This window comes from Oryctolagus cuniculus, chromosome 1 (assembly GCF_964237555.1).
Source record: "Oryctolagus cuniculus chromosome 1, mOryCun1.1, whole genome shotgun sequence".
Lineage (NCBI taxonomy): Eukaryota > Metazoa > Chordata > Mammalia > Lagomorpha > Leporidae > Oryctolagus > Oryctolagus cuniculus.
In genome coordinates this window covers 123467448-123484620 of record NC_091432.1, presented here as the reverse complement: position 1 = coordinate 123484620, position 17173 = coordinate 123467448, and the positions used below count along the sequence as shown (strand labels likewise).

Here is a 17173-nt window from a genome sequence, read left to right as displayed (position 1 = left end):
AGTAGTATTTACTGAATGCATACTATGTGCCAAGAACTTGACACCTATAATCTGATTTAATCCCCGACAGAAATCCTGTGAGGTAGGAGCCATTATCCCTTTTGTACCAATGAGAACACAGAGGGTCAGCCAGGTTAGGTAACCTGCCTGAGGTCACATGACTACTGGGGTGGAGCCAGAAATTGAATGCATGTCTTTTGATTCCAAATCCTGCATACTGGCACCTACAAGATCAGTCCCGAAGTGCTGACTCTCACTGTGCATGGTACCTTATGAACCTGAGGAAGCTGCTTTCCTTCTCGCATTCTTCCTGCAAAATGGGATAAACGTAGAACCTTGCCCATAAAGTTGGTGTAAGGATTGAATGAGATAGGTGTGGAAACTGCTAATGCCCTGCATGCTGTAAGTGTTCTGTTACAGTTAGCAATTGTATTTTATTCTTTAAAAAATATTTATTTAAATATTTGAGCAGGAAAGAGAATCTTTCATCTGCTGGTTCATTCCCCAAATGGCTGCAGTGGAAGGCTGGGCCAGGCTACAACCAGGAGCCAGGAATTCCATTCCTAGTCTCCCACGTGGGGGCAGGGGCGCAAATACATGGGCCATCAACTGCTACATGATGTTTGCTACATTCCCAGGTGCAAACAGGAAGCTGGATTGGAAGAAGGGCAGCTGACACTCAACCCAGAGATCTGATATGGGATGACAGCGTCGCAAGTGGCGGCTTAACCTGCCATGCCACAATGCTGGCCCCGGTCAGCGGCTGCTTTTCTCTTTAGGACGCCACTGCTGGTCCTATTGCCTTGGGAAAGTCGCTCTGCTCTCTGGGCCTCAGTCTTCTCACCTGTAAAATGAATACATTGGACTGGACGGTGCGTAACCTTTCCAGCAATAAAAGCCCAGCCTTCTCCTTGGCATTTCGTTCACATTTGTTCTGTGGGGTGCCTTAGCTTCTGACTCGCTTCTGCCACGGCGGAACTCCTCCAAGCCTTCACTCCCACTCTCTGGCTTCCTTGCTTATCCGTGCTGCCCTCTGCCAGTGTGAACTATACTTCTTTCAGAGCCCAGATGAAAACTCAACTCTTCCATGAAACCACCCCTGGCAAGCCCCACCCTGAGATGGCTTCCCCTTCGTCTTAAATTCCCTCAGCTATTATGCCCGCCGAGTGAGTCACCCTGCTCCCAAATGCCTCGCATTGTCTCTGGGAAGCCTGTTTGATTTACTCAAGTCCCTAAAAGTAAACTCCCCCAGGGCAGGCACCTTGTTTTCCATTTTGGTGCAGCCGTGGCGAGGCCCGTGCAGTGCGTGGTGGGTGAGGGGGCTGTGGTTTTAGCCATTCCCTTTCCCTGGGGGGCTGAGTGCATCTGTGGGGAGGGGCTTGCTGTGGGCTCTTAGGACTGGGGCCGGTAAGAGAACAGGGAATGAGCCCGGAGAGGGAGCCGTGGCCCTGTCACTGGCTGCAACGCACTCTGATGAGAATCCCGCGGATCCTGAAGCACAGAGGAGGGTTCCTCTGCCTGGGGAGGAGGATAGGGTTTCTACAGACAGAAGCCCAAGGGTGAGCAAGAGGCCAGGAGAGGCAGCAGCAGGCAGAGAGAGTGGAAAGGCGCAGCCAGCCCTGGTGTACGCAGTTGGACTAAGGTACCCTTTAGGAAGGGGTGCAGATCAGAGTCAGGGGAGGGAAAGGAAGCTGGAAACATAGCTTTTAGCTAATGTCTTTACCCCAGGGGCCTAAATGGGAGAGACCATGTCACACTGAGAACATTAAGAACTGTGTAAAGAGCGTTTACTTATTTATTCGGTGTGAATTTTTTTAAAAGAAATCGTCGTGATAACAGTAGCTTGCTCTTCATTTTTATTTTCCTTTCATTATGTTTTAACATCTTTCCTTGAGAAAAATAGAGATCTGGGGGCTGGCGCTGTGGCGCAGCAGGTTAACACCCTGGCTTGAAGCACTGGCATTTCATATGTGTGCCGGTTCTAGTCCCGGCTGCTCCACTTCTGATCCAGCTCTCTGCTATGGCCTAGGATAGCAGTGGAAGATGACCCAAGTCCTTGGGCCATGCACCCACGTGGGAGACCTGGAAGAAGCTCCTGGCTCCTGGCTTCTGATCAGCGCAGCTCCAGCCGTTGCTGCCAATTGGGGACTTAACCAGCGGATGGAAGACCTCTCTCTCTCTCTGCCTCTCCTCTCTCTCTGTGTAACTCTTTCAAATAAATAAACAAATCTTTAAAAAGAAAACAGAGATCTGGCAATTGTATGTCATGAGGGTTGTTTTCAGGTCCAAATTCTTGCAGCTGCTGCTAGGGAGTCATCGTGACACTGGAGCTGAGGAGTGGGACTTGAGGCACAGCAGGGTAAGCTGCCGTTGGGATGCCTTCCTCCTGTACCACAGTGCCTAGAATTCGGTCCTGCCTCTGTTTCTGATCCAGCTGCTTGCTAATGCCCACCTTGGGACACAGCATGTGGTGACCCAAGTATTTGGGTCCCTGCCACCCACATGGGAGATCCAGATGGATTTCCAGCTCCAGGCTTTGGCTTGGCTCAGCTGTTGCAGGTATTTGGGGAACAAACTTGAGGATGGGCGCTCTCTCTCCATCTCTCTCTCTCTTTCTCTCTCTCTTGAATAAATAAGCACAAACTTCCAAAACAAAGAGAAATACATGGAGATGAGGAACAAGTACAATATTGACTTCACTCTCAGGAGGACAGATAAAGACAGAGACTGACCAATTTCTGCTGATGAGAGGGGAGGTAGAGGTGGCCAATGCTCCCCAGGGGGCTTGCAAAGGGGAGAGGCAGTTTGATGACGTAAATCCCTGTTCTCTTTGTGAGGGGTGTTGACAATTTGAGATGCCTGCTCTCTGCTCTTTTTTCCTGCTCCACTCTCTCCCAGGGGTTGCTCTCTCGCTGCCCCTCCCTCCTGGGAGCGGTGGCGTTGGAGGTGGGTGTGTGTGTAGGGGGGTGGGGATGGAATGTACCCAGCCTCCTACAGAGCGTCTTGGGGCAACTCTGACTGATCACCAATCTTCCGGTCTTTCAAAGCAGGGGGGCTGATGATGGTGATTTCTCATCTCCAGGTGCAAAGGAAATTGCCCCTTGGAAGTATCCTCTCATCCCAGGTCCTTGCCCTGCTGCTCAGAGCCTGTCACTTGGATTTGCACTAATGAGATTAAAGTTGGTGTGTTGGAATTTCACATAGTTTTGCTCAGATTAGTCCAAACTATTTCTAAGACGAGAATGTACCTGAATTGACATAATAGTAACTGAATCATGAACTGTCCCTTTCACAGCATTTCAACTGTTTTGTGGAAACGAGAGAGAGCAATCGAAGGGGCCCTAGAAAAAAGATGTATAAGAAAGGGCTGTAGGGTGGAGGCGGGGGCTGGTTTTCTGGGTGAAAAGGTGTTTCAAGTCCTTTATGGGAATGTTCACATCACTTAGTCGCTTCTCAGTGGGACTTGATTCCACAGATGTCTTGCTCAAGGCCTCACAGTCTTGGTTCAGAGAGAAAGGAATCACAATGCAATGAAGAAGTACCCGGAAGGGTGGAGGAGGAGGCACACCTGGAACTTAACGGAAGGAGAGAGTGGGACTCTTAGTCAATGATGACACAGGGGACTTCAAGGGATGACCCTGAATTGGTCTTCGCAGTCGTCAGCTCCTGGAGAAGTGGGCAGAGGTTTTGATGAGTCCAGTAGAGGTGCTGGACTGGGAAGGATGGGGAAAATGAGAGCTCACCGATGCAGAAGCGTTCTTGGTTAGACAGAAACTTCGGGGGCTGGTATTGTGGCTCAGCAGCACAGTGGGTTCAATTGCTGCTTGCAACATCTGTATCCCATATCCCGGAGCTGGTTCGAGTCCTGGCTGCTCTGCTTCCAAGCCAGTTAGAAGTTAGCTCTTTGATATACCCTGGAGGCAGTGGAAGATGGCCCAGGTATGTAGGCTCCAGCCTCCATGTAGCAGACGCTGATGGAGTTTCTGGTTCCTGGCTTTGAACTGGCCCAGCGCTGACTGTTGAAGCTATCTGGGGAGTGAGCAAGCAGATGAAAGATCTCTATCTCCCTCTTTTTTAAAAAAAGATTATTTATTTGAAGGTCAGAATTACAGAGAGAGAAAGGGAGAGACACAGAGAGAGATCTTCCATCTGCTGGTTAACTCCCCAAATGGCTATAATGGTCAGGGCTGGACCAGGCTGAAGGCAGGAGCCAGGAGCTTCATCCAGGTCTTCCATGTGGGTGCAGGGGTCCAGGCATGGACCATCCTCCCCTGGTTTCCCAGGTGTAATATTAGAGAACTGGATCAGAAGTGGAGCAGCTGGGACTTGAATCAGTACCCATATAGGATGCCAGCATAGCAGATGGCAGCTTAACCTGTCCCAACTCCCTCCATCTCTCTTTTTCTGTTGCTCTGCCTTTTAAATAAATTAGTATAAAGAAATGAAAGGAAGAGAGGGAAGAAGGAAGGAAGGAAAGAAAAAAATTAATTAATTAATTTAGGCTTAAGGAAACCAGAGACCTGAATTCTCATCTCCACTCCACTGTGTGGCTTTGGGTAAGTCAGAGTATCCTCTACACCTCAATGTCCTCAGAATAAAATGTGGGCATGGCCCCACTGAGGGCCCCTCCAGCTCCGACACCATCTTCTGAGATGCTAAATCCTGCTTCTCACCTTGCTTCCCTTCTGAGATGTGGGATCGCTGACTGGAGTTTGCAGCTGTAGCTCTGTCCTGGGTTGTGCTTTGCATTGCTGGAGTCAGCAATGACCTAGACACAAACACATTGATATCAGCCCACTGGAAGACTAAGAACAGCCTGGAGGGTAGGGAACATTGGGCAAGCCTGTGCTCTAGAACAAATGGGGCTGCCAAAGGCAGTCCCATGGACTTGACAGAAGACAGGTGAACTTGAGAGAGCTAAGCTAGTTTTAGAAGGGTTTCTAAATATTCACACCACACCACACCACACACACACACACGCACATGCACACACACATGCACACATGCACACACACACACACGCACACACACAAGCTTCGTGTCCACCTCTGGGTCTTTGTTCTATTTCTAGAAGATCTCTTCTATTTCCCTCTCAAGGTTGTCCAGTCTTATTCACAGACAAAAGCCCTCCATAAATGCTTTCCTTGTACTGATTGCCATGTTTGATGAAGCACAGGCTTCATCCTTCACCCTCTCCCCATGCTGTCAAGTGCTTTTGTCTAGATCAATGAGATTGTTTATAGTTCACCACAGTGGCAAGACATTGGGTAGACATCAGAAAGAAAGTCCAACACGTGCTTCAATCTGGATGGACTTTGAGAACACACTTAGCAGTGTAAGTCAGCCACAGGAATACAAATATCCATGAGTTCACTTACGTTGAGTACCTAGAGCAGCAGTCAAATGAAGAGGAGCATTAGGATGATGGCTTCCAGGGGCTGGGAGAAGAGGAACACGGGGAGTTTCAGTTGGGGGAGATAAAAATGTCCTGGAGATGATGAGGATGAGGATGAGGATGGTTGCATAGCAACACAAATGAAATCCATGCCACTTTAAATGCTTGAAAGAGTATGTTTTATGTGATGTATATTTCACCATAACAAAAACAACAAAATAGTGTAGGACTAAATCCCTACACAAAGGAAACTGGTTTCGTTCTCCTCTGGGCTTCTTCAACCAGGTTGTCAAGTTCTGGAGGCCTATTGTTCTTTTGTTTATTGTACTTTATCAACAGGCCTGGTGAGTTTCCATTTGCATCGTTAATGGATTCAGGAAATGTGGATACTTCACTGGAGTTTGAAAAGTTAATGCTTTTTTGTCTGGATTTTTTTAAAAGATTTATTTAATTTATTTGAAAGGCATAAATACAGAGAGGAGGAGGAGGAGGAGAGAGAGAGAGAGAGAGAGAGGGATCTTCCATCCTCTGGTTTACTCACCAAATGGCTGATCTGAAGCCAGGCGCCAAGAGCTTCCTCTGGGTCTCCCACACGGGTGCAGGGGCACAGGGACTTAGGCCACGCTCTGCTGCTTTCCAAGGCCATAGCAGAGAGCTGGATCAGAAGTGGAGCAGCCGGGACTCAAACCAGCACCCATATGGGATGCTGGTGCTGCAGGCAGAGGCTTGACCTTCTACCCCACAGTGCCAGACCCCGACCTTGGGTTCTTGATACGGATCAGCCAAAGAACAGTACCTTGCTTGATAGCCTGAGAAAGAGAGAGTGACCCAGTGACAGAGAAACTCAGGTTAGGAGGTGGGGAGACTGGAGGGTCAAGAAAGAGGACGGAAATGGTAGGGTTGATGCAGTGTGTGCTCTAGAGGCCAAGAAAGGGAAGCAAGACAGTGGCAGTGGAGAAAAAGGAGCAGTACATGGAGCTGGGGACTCCCACGTGCGGAGGCTGCCCGTGCTGAATGTGAATGACTCACTGGAGCCATCCACACCTTGTAGTTCTATCGAAGTCCAAGTTCATTGACACCCCAGGAAAATAAGTTGTCTTATCTCCTTCACTCCCTGTCTCCCTGGTTCCTGTCATTCTATGTCCCCTCCCATCAGCCCTTTGCTTTGGCATCAGAAGCCTGAGTGCCAGGGGCACCCTGCTAATTAATTACCATTGGCCTGTGAGCACAGGTGTGCTTTTGTCAAGATTTCCATGCCTAGGGAGCAAAAAAACCAGCCACCGGCTCCAATGACATCCCACGGTCGCGCTGTGTGGGACTCTTCTAGGGCACGGACTGTGCACTTCTCAGACACGACTTCATTCCTTTCTGTTGCTGTATCAGAACACAGGAAACCGGGCACATTATAAAGAAAAGAGGTTTTCTGTGGTCCACAGTTCTTAATGCTGGGAAGTCTGGGATAGGGCAGGGAGCCACACCTGTGAGGGCCTTGTGCTGCTTCAACTCAGGGCAGAAAATGGAAGGCCAAGAGTGTGAAAGAGAAGAAACATGGGAACAACCCACACCCAGGCAACTGCATTGACCCTTCTCAATGACTTACTGGCTTCATTAAGCATGCCCCCTCCCTCACCATGGCAACTGAATTTCAGCATCAGTATCAAAGGGGATAATCCACACTTGAGCTGTAGAAGACCTTCGCCAGAGCAAGAGGTGACCTTAGAGAGAGAACGTTCCAGACTCCTCAAAGATCAGCATGCAGAGGGATTGACAAGGCCTCCTGCAGATTCTGGTTGACAAGGTCTGCAGCAGATGAGGCGGGGCCGTGAGCCCACAAGTCCACCACACTCCCTGGTGGTATCATGCTGCTGGTCCCTGACCCACACTTCAGGTGGCAAGAATGTCATCCAGTGAGTCTCAGCCCTTATTTCACTTTGGAATCACCTGGAAGCTATGGACACCTGTGGTGGCCTGAGCTCTATTTCTGGATGTTACTACTTAGTTGGTGTGGGTACAGCCAGCCTTTATTTGTTTAGCAAACTCCCCATACGATTCAAGGGAGCATTCAGTATTGAAAACGACGTCTCTGGTCACAAACTTGAACTTCATATTTTTCTCATTGGAATTGTTCACTCCTACCTCACCCCTCTACTCAACCTGACTTTTGATTTCTTATTGTGAGAAAATTAGCTACTGTGATGTTATGTGATAATAAGAAGTGACATTTATCGAACATTTACAAAGTAATAGGCATCATTCTAAGGGATGTACATTTAAATATCACAGTATCTGTAAGGTAGATACTATCATCCTTACTTTTTCTATTGACGTGGCAGCAGGGGCCCAGAGAAGTCAAGCTACTTGCCATAGGTCACACAGCCAGTGAGTGGCAGAGCCAGGACCACAGCCAGCTCTTTTAAACATTGCCTCATTCAGCCTCCTGAAGCTGTGCCCAAGATAACAGCAATGCTGGACAATGGAAGAGAAGATTTTTTTTTCCTTTCAGCCCTGTATTTGTAAATGCTAAAGTGCTATTTTTTTAGTATGAGTTTTGTTGTTTTTATGAATCAAGTTTGTTTCAGTTTCAAAAATAAACAACGAGGAAATATGAGGATGTGTGTGCACCTTACTTTCATTCTCTAGTCTCCCTCTACATTCAGCCGGTCTTTGCACTAGCAGGGTGTACATTTGGAATGTTTCCTGCTCACTGCAGGACCCTGTTGGAGTCCAAGATAACATGTCTGTGTATGTTGACCCTGACACAAGCTCTCTGAATAAGAGAAGAGAGGTTTTACTTACCACAGAGTTTCTTGGTATTGCCTGTTCCCTACATCTCAATTCCCCATGGGGCAATACAATGAGAACCTATTTACCTGCCTGTGCAGGGGAACCCAAAATGGAGAGGACCCCCAAAATGATGAGACTCAGCATTTGTATGAGCATTTCTATTCCATCGGAAGAAAGGAGGGAGAGAAGGGGAAGCACCTGAACATGAAGTACATAGGACAGCATCTGCCAGATGGCAGGTGCTCTGCACGTGTCAGGTCTCTTTCTGCCCACCTGCACTAACTATATTGGATGGAGGGAGGGGGAGAAATGCAAGTCTTTATCAGAGCCCCTCCCTCTGAATTATGCACAGTGGCTTTTTGCACAAAGAGTTTGGCTTCCCTAGACTTGGGCTTGCATAACTGTGGGATGGGGGCAACATCCCCTACAATATCCCCGGCTCATTCCTGACCTACTGTATGATCTCCCAACTCAGGGAGAGGGACTAGAGCACTGAGCGAGAAAATGGAGGGGTCATTACAGGGCTTTTCCTTCTAGAACAACAGTAGTCCTCAGAACAGAGCAGAAGCCTTATGTCAGTTGTTTGAATGGGCAGGCACCAAAGGGCTTGGTCCTGGAGTGTCTGCTGCATGCTGTGCTAGAATCGGGGGATACAACCAGATGCTCCCCGCTGTCCGAAAGTTGGGTCTCACGAGGAAGACAGACAAGTGACCCCTGTGAAGGTGGATAAGCCTGGCAGGAGAGCTCCCTGAGTTCTGAGTTCGACAGAGTTCTTTGCTCCAGGCAAGCTCCTCTTGCAGAGGTAAAGCAGAGGACTTGCCACTCCCTGGCAATTGATTTCGGAGTCAGAGGAACTTCTTGGGCGACACAGCTGGGGAGAGAGGCAAAAGCTGCAAGATGGGGAAGGGGTCCCCAAGACTGGAGTTGTGCGAACTGCAAGTGGAGGAGACTGGGAGGTAGCGGAGGGTTAGAGGTGAACGACTTTAGGATGCCCCAGAGCACCCCAGAAGGCTCCCAGCCTCTCTGGAGAGCTTCCCAGGCCCAGCCATGGTGTGGTGGCTGCACCCCAGGGACCACAGGGACTTCCGTTAGGAAGATGACAGTGGTGACAGTGCCCCATCCATCAAAGACATCTAGGTTCCCAGAACCTGTGGATTATTGCCAGACACGGACGCAGGGGATTTTGCAGGTGAGATTAAGTTGAAGACTTCGTGGTGGGGAAATACTCCTGGATTGTCCAGGCAGGCCAGAATCATCAAAGGGTTCTTTTCAGTGAAACGTGGAGGCCAGAGGGTCATAGTCATGGAGTTGAAGACGCTATGCTGCTGGCTGGAGGGAGGGACCATGAGGCTGGGGATGCAGGTGGCCTCTGGGGGCGGGGAAAATGAGGAAATGGGTTCTCCCCGAGAGCCTCCAGAGAGAGCGCAGCCCTGCTGACACCTTGGATTTAGGCAAGACTCACTTCAGGTTCTGCTTCTGCCACTGCAAGACGCATGTGTTGTTTCAAGTCACTACCTGGTGCTGATTTGTTACAGTGGCCACAGGAAACTCGGTGGTGGGCTGAGAAACAGACCCTACCCTTCTCCGGCCAAGCAAAAATCTCCAAGATTCTCGTGCACTCTGGGGGTGAGTGCAAGAGCCAGGCCTGGCCAATTCCCCTTCCTGAGTCTTAAGTCCATGCCCCAGACTCCTTGCCTTATTGGCCAAAATGTATTTGCCCTGATTACCCCTGAGCAGATACTAGACCACAGGGGAGATACTAGACCCCGTGTCCCAGAGTCCCCACCAACCTACGCCTGCTTGCTCTGCCTCACCTGTTCCTGCCTGTGGGCCACAATGAAGACTCTACCCGCAGTCCCCTCCTAACGACTGACCCCAGCGCTTCCCTAAGCGGCCCTGCATGATGTCCTGCAGTCTCCCTCTGGAACTGTGCGTAGAACGACATCGCCAAACTCCTGATCTGCCCCGGCCTCAACCTAACTCACCCCGACACTATGATGACCCAAGGTGTCAGCAGGGCTGCGTTCTCTCTGGAGGCTCTCGGGGAGAACCCATTTCCTCATTTTCCCCGCCCACAGAGGCCAGCTGCATCCCCAGCCTCATGGTCCCTCCCCCCAGCCAGCAGCATAGCATCTTGGTGTTGTTGACTTCGAGGAAATGAAGCAAATAGGCGATGTCTAACATAGCGCGCTCCGAAATTGGAATCCTTCCCTCACTTCCCCAAGCATTATTAGGGAGAGCCTGGAGGGAAAGACACTTTGGAGACTGATCAAGACCGGGTCCTCCCCAGACTAGCTAGGCAGTTTACAATAGATAGTTGAAGGTCAACTAAATCAGACACCGGGGACCGGCACTGTGGTATAGAAGACTGAGCCACCACCTGCAATGCCGGCATCCCATATGAGCACCAGCTCACATCCTGGCTGCTCTATTTCTGATCCAGCTCTCAGATAATGAGCCTGCAAAAGCAGTGGAGGCCCCTGCACCCACGTGGGAGATGTGGAAGAAGCTCCTGGCTCCTGGCTTCGGATCGGCATAGCTCTGGCCATTGTGGTCATCTGGGGAGTGAACCATTAGATGGAAAATCTCTCTCTCTCTCTCTCTCTCTACCTCTCTCTGCAAATCTTTCAAATAAATAAAATAAATCTTTTTTTTTTTTTAAAAGATTTTTCTGTGGTACTTGTGTGATTTTAGGCAAATTACTTAATTTCCTGGATCTTAGTGTTCTCGTTTGTACCTCTTAGGTCTGCTAAGCAGATTTAAACAAGCTAATAATAGGCAATGCATTTCGAAAAGCACCTAGAGTTCTGCAAGTGTTGGTGGTTGCTCCAGCCTACAGTTTTTTCCCAGCTGTTTTTCCAATGAAAATGTTCTCTGCATTCTTCCTTTAATCTACACACTGTCACAAACTTCTCATTCAAGAGTCAGTTCTGTTATTATCTTGTTTATATAGGGGAAAAAAAAAAGACCTTCTATCTCCAAACTCTTATAACACAAGTCTGAACTACTCCCCTTGATTCCTTAAGAACTGCAGCCACTCACAGCTGTAATTGCTACCACTGATAACGCTACTGCTTAAGTTCCTGTTCAGCCTGATGACACTGACGCCAGTGTCACATTTCTGATAGCAAATCTGGCAGAAGGTCTTATTTACAATGTTGAAAAGCTTAGACTCTGTGCTAGTGTCAATATTTGCTGTGTATTTGAATACCTGGAAATAAAAAAAAATCCCGGTGCCCAGGCCAATCGCATATCTCAGATCAGTTAAAACAGAAATGCTATGGTGGCATATGTGAATGATTATTATTATTTTTTTTTTACAGGCAGAGTGGACAGTGAGAGAGAGAGACAGACAGAGAGAAAGGTCTTCCTTTGCCCTTGCTTCACCCTCCAATGGCCGCCGCGGCCGGCGCGCTGCAGCCGGTGCACCGCGCCTATCCGAAGGCAGGAGCCAGGAGCCAGGTGGTTTTCCTGGTCTCCCATGGGGTGCAGGGCCCAAGCACCTGGGCCATCCTCCACTGCACTCCCTGGCCACAGCAGAGAGCTGGCCTGGAAGAGGGGCAACTGGGACAGAATCCGGCACCCCGACCGGGACTATAACTCAGTGTGCCGGCGCGCAAGGCAGAGGATTAGCCTAGTGAGCCTCGGCAGCGGCCAAAATGATTATGTTTTGAGCTTTCCAGGTGCACTTTAAGTTAAGAACTTCTGCTGTCTTCTCATGTAGGAAGAATAACTGAAGGCTGAGTCCTTGAGCAGCATCTTGGAGGTGTTTCTGAGGTAGAACAGTGGTGCTGAAAGCGGGGATTGTGGAATTCTAGTGAGGACATAGTGTGTGCAGGGTGTGCCGTTGTAAAAGACTGCAGCAGGCTGATGGAGCAGAGTGAAGGTCAAGGTGATCCTGAACTAGGGAAATGGGGAGCAGTGATAGGGTCAGTGCATAAGAGTTCTGGCTCTTTGAAGGTATAGGGTAGGCAAGTGACCAAATCTGACGTCTGGGTTGCAAAAATCCTTTCAAGAAAAAAAAAAAAGATGAGTGGTTTGGAGAATAGAGGTATTCTGGAGAAGGCAAGAAACAAGTTAAGAAATTCTTCCAGCATCTTCAAGCCAGGCGATCAGGCCTGGAGTAAGGCCATGAGATAGGGAAGAGGCATCGCTAGGCCAGTGCCTCTCGAGCTCAGTCAGAGCAGACTGTCCTTGGCCACTGTGGAACACTCGGCCAGTGGAGCTTCCTTGTTGGCCTGACCGTCCTCCCAGTCACCCATCACACCTCGCGCAGCCCCTCCTCTGTCCTCCTCAACATCTCCACCCCTTACCTAATTCCATCTTTCACACCTCCCTACTTCTCACCACTTCCACAGTCATGTCCTTAATGCCACTGGATGTTAGTTCTCTTTACACAGGCATACGTCTAGCCCTCCAGTGTTCCACCTCTAACACTAGCCCTTGGCTCAAACTTCAGCTGTGGCCATGGCTGCCAGCCAATTCCTCCTCTCTCTTAGGCACCTGGAGACATGAAAAAAGTCCCGTCGTCCTCTTACTATCTCTCTGCCCTTTAAGAACTTTTCCTGGGGTTCCTGTGTTCCCCAGGTAACCTCCACCCCCATTCCTTTATTCAACATTTCACTTAAATCCTGCCCTTCTCCCCTGGGCCTGTCATCCTGGATAAACATGTCTTTGCAGTCAGACCAGGATTTGAATCTTGGGTTCACCATTTACTTGGAAAACTCACCCAGTGCTTCTGAGTCCATGATCCTAGGAGGATAAAATGAAAATAACAGAATTTGCCTTACAGAGTTGTTGTCAACCATAAACACTAGAATCTGTCCAAGCCCCCTAACTAAAACCTGATGTTTTCCTTCCTTTCATTGATACCGAAATCCCATTCATTTTGCAATTTCCTTTCCTTCCCTTTCCTCCTTTCCTCCCTCCCTTCCTGCTACCGCACTAAGAGTTACGGCAAAGGACGCTAACGTTCGTTTTTGCTTCTAACTTGGTAGCAAGAACAAATCACTCGCTCCCTCAGTGCCTCAGTTTGCTAATCTATAAAATAAGTCACTGCGATAGATGATCTTTCAGGACCTGTGCCGTGAAATACATTGTGATGTAAAGCACATCACGAACCCCTTCCCTTCATGGGGTCTTTTCAGCTGTAGAAAACAGCGACGACTCCTTCTTCTTTACCCACATTCCATAGCCTTGTTGGAACACGTCTCTTCTGCTTTATTTTTGCTCTTCACACTAAAAATGTTGATCCATAAGGATTTATGTCAGAATGACTGGGGGCAGGGCGGTGAGATTATTTCTGCACATTGATAGAAAGAGTCTTAGCTATGCAAGAGCAAAAATGTTGCCCTCAAGGGGAAAAGCTGTCCTTCATGAAGGTTGTGTCCTCTCTACTCCCCTCCCACATGAGTCCGATGACAGTTACTCAGCCACGTTCATGACACAGCAAGCAACAATCCTCTCTCCTCCTTCCTCCCTCCTCCTTCCTCCCTCCCTCCCTCCCTCCCTTCCTTCCTTCCTTCTTGTCTCCCTTCCCTCCTTCCTTCCTTCCTTCCTTCCTTCCTCAGTGTAGGTTCACAAGTGATCCCCCAAAATATGTTTCAATCTACAGATCCAGCTCCATCCACTTATATGCTCATGCAGTCTTTATGTCATTTAACAACTTGTAATTGAGTATATTTTATATGCAATGCATTGTGCTAAACCTTTAGGAAATAAATAAGTGCCAAGACATGGTTCTTCCAGAACTGCATTGTCTGTGTAATTTATTTATTTAACACATATGTTATTATGGTGCATTGTTATCTTAGTTCCTTTTGCATTGCTATAACAAAATATTGGATGCTGGCTACTTTATAAAGAAAAGAAGTGGCTGGCATCACAGCTCACTAGGCTAATCCTCCACCTGCGGCCCTGGCACACCGGGTTCTAGTCCCAGTCGGGGTGCAGAATTCTGTCCGGTTGCCCCTCTTCCTGTCCAGCTCTCTACTATGACCCGGGAGTGCAGTAGAGGATGGCCCAAGTCCTTGGGCCCTGAGCCCGCATGGGAGACCAAGAGAAGCACCTGGCTCCTGGCTTCGGATCAGTGCGGTGCGCCAGCCACAGTGGCCATTGGGGGGGGGGGTGAACCAATGGCAAAGGAAGACCTTTCTCTCTGTCTCTCTCTCTCTCACTGTCCACTCTGCCTGTAAAAAAAAAAAAAAAGAAAAAGAAAAAGAAAGAAAGAAAGAAAGAAAGAAAGCTTATTACCTGGAGATTCAAGAGCATGGTGGCAGCACTTGCTTAGCTCCCATCAGAGTTTCATGGCAAATGGGGCCACAGTGGTGAGACAGATGGTATGGTAACACAGGAAGAAAGAGACTGGAGAATGACCAGGGTGCTCTCTTTATAACAACCTGCTCTCTTGGGAACAAGTCTGCTCCTAACAGAGCTGACCCACTCCTGCCGGAGAGGGCGCCCCCTACCTCCAATTGGAATCACCTTCCACTAGGCCACCTCTTAAAAGTCCCACCAACTCCACATTGCCTCATTGAGGATCAAGCATCCAGCTTGGGGGCCATAGAAATCATGTTGAGTTCCCTGGAAGTAGTTAGTATGGAGTGAGAGATGTTTATCAGGGATACAAATCTGTGAAAGGAAGAAGGAAGAAAGCAGGATGGAGAGAAAGAAGATGTTCATCCCAGAGGCAGGCCTGACAAAACCTTAGCAACCCAGCGGCGAAGCCTGGAGCAAGAACTCTCATCAGCGTCATCCCACAGCGCTTCCAGAGTGGGTCTTTATACCTCCTGTGTACAAAATCCCACCAGCTGTGTGACTCCAAACAACGGAAAGCTGTGCTCTCGTAGTCTGGAGCCGGAAGTCTGAGATCCAGGGTCAGCATTGTGCGCTCTCTCCAGAGGCTCAGGGCAGCATCCTTCCCTGCCTCCTGCGGCTTCTGGTAGCTCCAGGCATTCCTGTACCCAGGGCAGCATCACTCCCGCCTCATGGCCTTCTTGTCCGAGTGTCTGCTTCACAAACCTCTGTCTTATACATTATTTGTCTTTGGAAGATTTAATTTTAGAGCAGTTTTAGATTCATAGTAAATTGAGAGAAATGTACAAAGATATCCCACATTCCTCCAGCTCCCACACATGCATAGTCTCTGCCATTATCTATGTCCACCATCTGCTGCAATGGATGAATCTACATTGGTTCATACTTTATTTTGGGGTTCTACATTCTCTGTTTGGGCAAATGTATAATGGCATGTAGCCACCATCACTCTGCCTTTTTCTTACAGTGGCATCTGTCATTGGATTTGTGGCAAACCATAAAACCCAAATGGTTTTAGCTCCAGATCCTTGCTTAATTATATCTGCAAGGATCTTTTTTTCCAAATAAGGTCACATTCACAGGTTCTGGGAGTTAGGACATGGGCCTATCTTTTGGGGGCTACCAGCTTCACTCAGTCCCTAATATGGACTTCCCCAAAAAAGGATGTGCACTTCAGAGACACTGCTCCCTGCAACTTTGAGGCAGTCCCCAAAGGAGCTGACAGAAGGCAGTTGTTTGTTAACCATGTTCCCTGCAAGTGGGCGCCATGTTCTTCCTTATAGGGGGAGCTGGGTGATTTATCTTTACTACGATGAGCCAAGCTCCATACTAGGAATCAGAGACAAAGTAGTGACTAAAATCAGACAGAGTCCCTTTCCTGACCATCTTTGCTGTCTACCAAAGGGATAAAAGTATTGAACACGTAACTCCATAAACACATGTAGACTCTTTGGTGGTAAGAGCTACCAAGAAGGGTACATGTTACTACTACAAGATTAAGTTGAGAGGAAATCTGGTGGTGCTTCACGTGAGAGTGGGGCACAGTAATTAGGATACAGGGGCCAGCAAGTGCAAAGGCTGGCTGGCTCATTGTACATTCAAGGAAGTGAAACCAAGGAGGATAGAGAGCAAAGAGGAGCAAGTGTGGCATGAGGCTGGGGAGGGGGGAGGGGCTCAGTGCAAGTTAGGGGCTTTGGGTCATGTAAAAGGTTTGACCTTCAAATGGTAGAACAGCATGGAAGAGTCTCAATAAGGGAGTATGATGAGTCGGCTATGGAGAGTAGATTTTGGGGAGCTGTCATTGCAGGGACCTACAACCTGGGTGGAGATTAGTGGAGATGGCGGGAAACCAGTGGGTTCCTGGGAGATTTAACAGATTTGATGATGAACTGGATATGAAAGGAAGGGGGGGAAAGTGTTCAGGAAACTCCTGGGTTTCTGCTTTGCACAGGTGGATAAGGAATGGCGATCCTCACTGAGACAGGGAACACCAGAAAAGACTGGAAGGCAGAGGAGTTGCTCCATGCATGGTCTAAGAGGAGACAGCAGTTCAGAGGGAAGTTCAGTACTCCTCTGCCTCTCTCCTCATCACTAAACCTGTACCCCTCCATCTCCATGTGCACACTTTTGCTTTTGGAACTTATAGTCATATGCATATGCTTTATTGCATATGCTTTATTATTACCTACCTTCTCACTGACAGGTGCTGTCTCCCCTCGTGGCCCTTCCCCACACTGATGGAGGATTTTGGCTCGTGGCTCAGTCTTTTTCTCTATTGCATGTTATGCTGTCTTCGTATGTGACTTCTATGTTTATGCAGATACCTGGATCTTGCTAACTCCACTTTAGCTGCTCCTCCTCATGGATACATCTTGTCCTTTGTCATCCCCAAATTATATAATGTCAGATCTTAAACACCATCCACCTCTATAAATACAATCTTAAATGCTTCTAGCATGTTCATAACTAGTTGCTTTCGTAAATCCTATTCTTGACGGCTTGTTTTTTTCCCTAATCAACCCATTCCTGATTTTACTTTCTTCTATTTCAGCATACAGAGTGGTATATCTTCACCTTGCACGGCCTTGTCTGCACATGGCTTTGTACTTTGTGTTTTAGTCTCCACATTTTCCAACACCTCAATTTTCCTCCAGCTTTGTCCTTCCTTACAATAAGTAA

At 48.4% G+C, this 17173-nt stretch overlaps 1 long non-coding RNA gene across 2 annotated transcripts; it reads left to right on the top strand.

The window, feature by feature from the left end:
• Nucleotides 1-226: 226 nt before the first annotated feature.
• LOC138847273 (uncharacterized) lies at nucleotides 227-2215 on the top strand. Of its 2 annotated transcripts, none has more exons than XR_011385006.1 (4): nucleotides 227-402; nucleotides 639-872; nucleotides 1062-1166; nucleotides 2035-2215. It is a non-coding gene; the product is annotated as an uncharacterized lncRNA (long non-coding RNA). The 2 variants fall into 2 exon arrangements; XR_011385005.1 differs by having other exon boundaries at nucleotides 2030-2215.
• Nucleotides 2216-17173: the final 14958 nt, after the last annotated feature.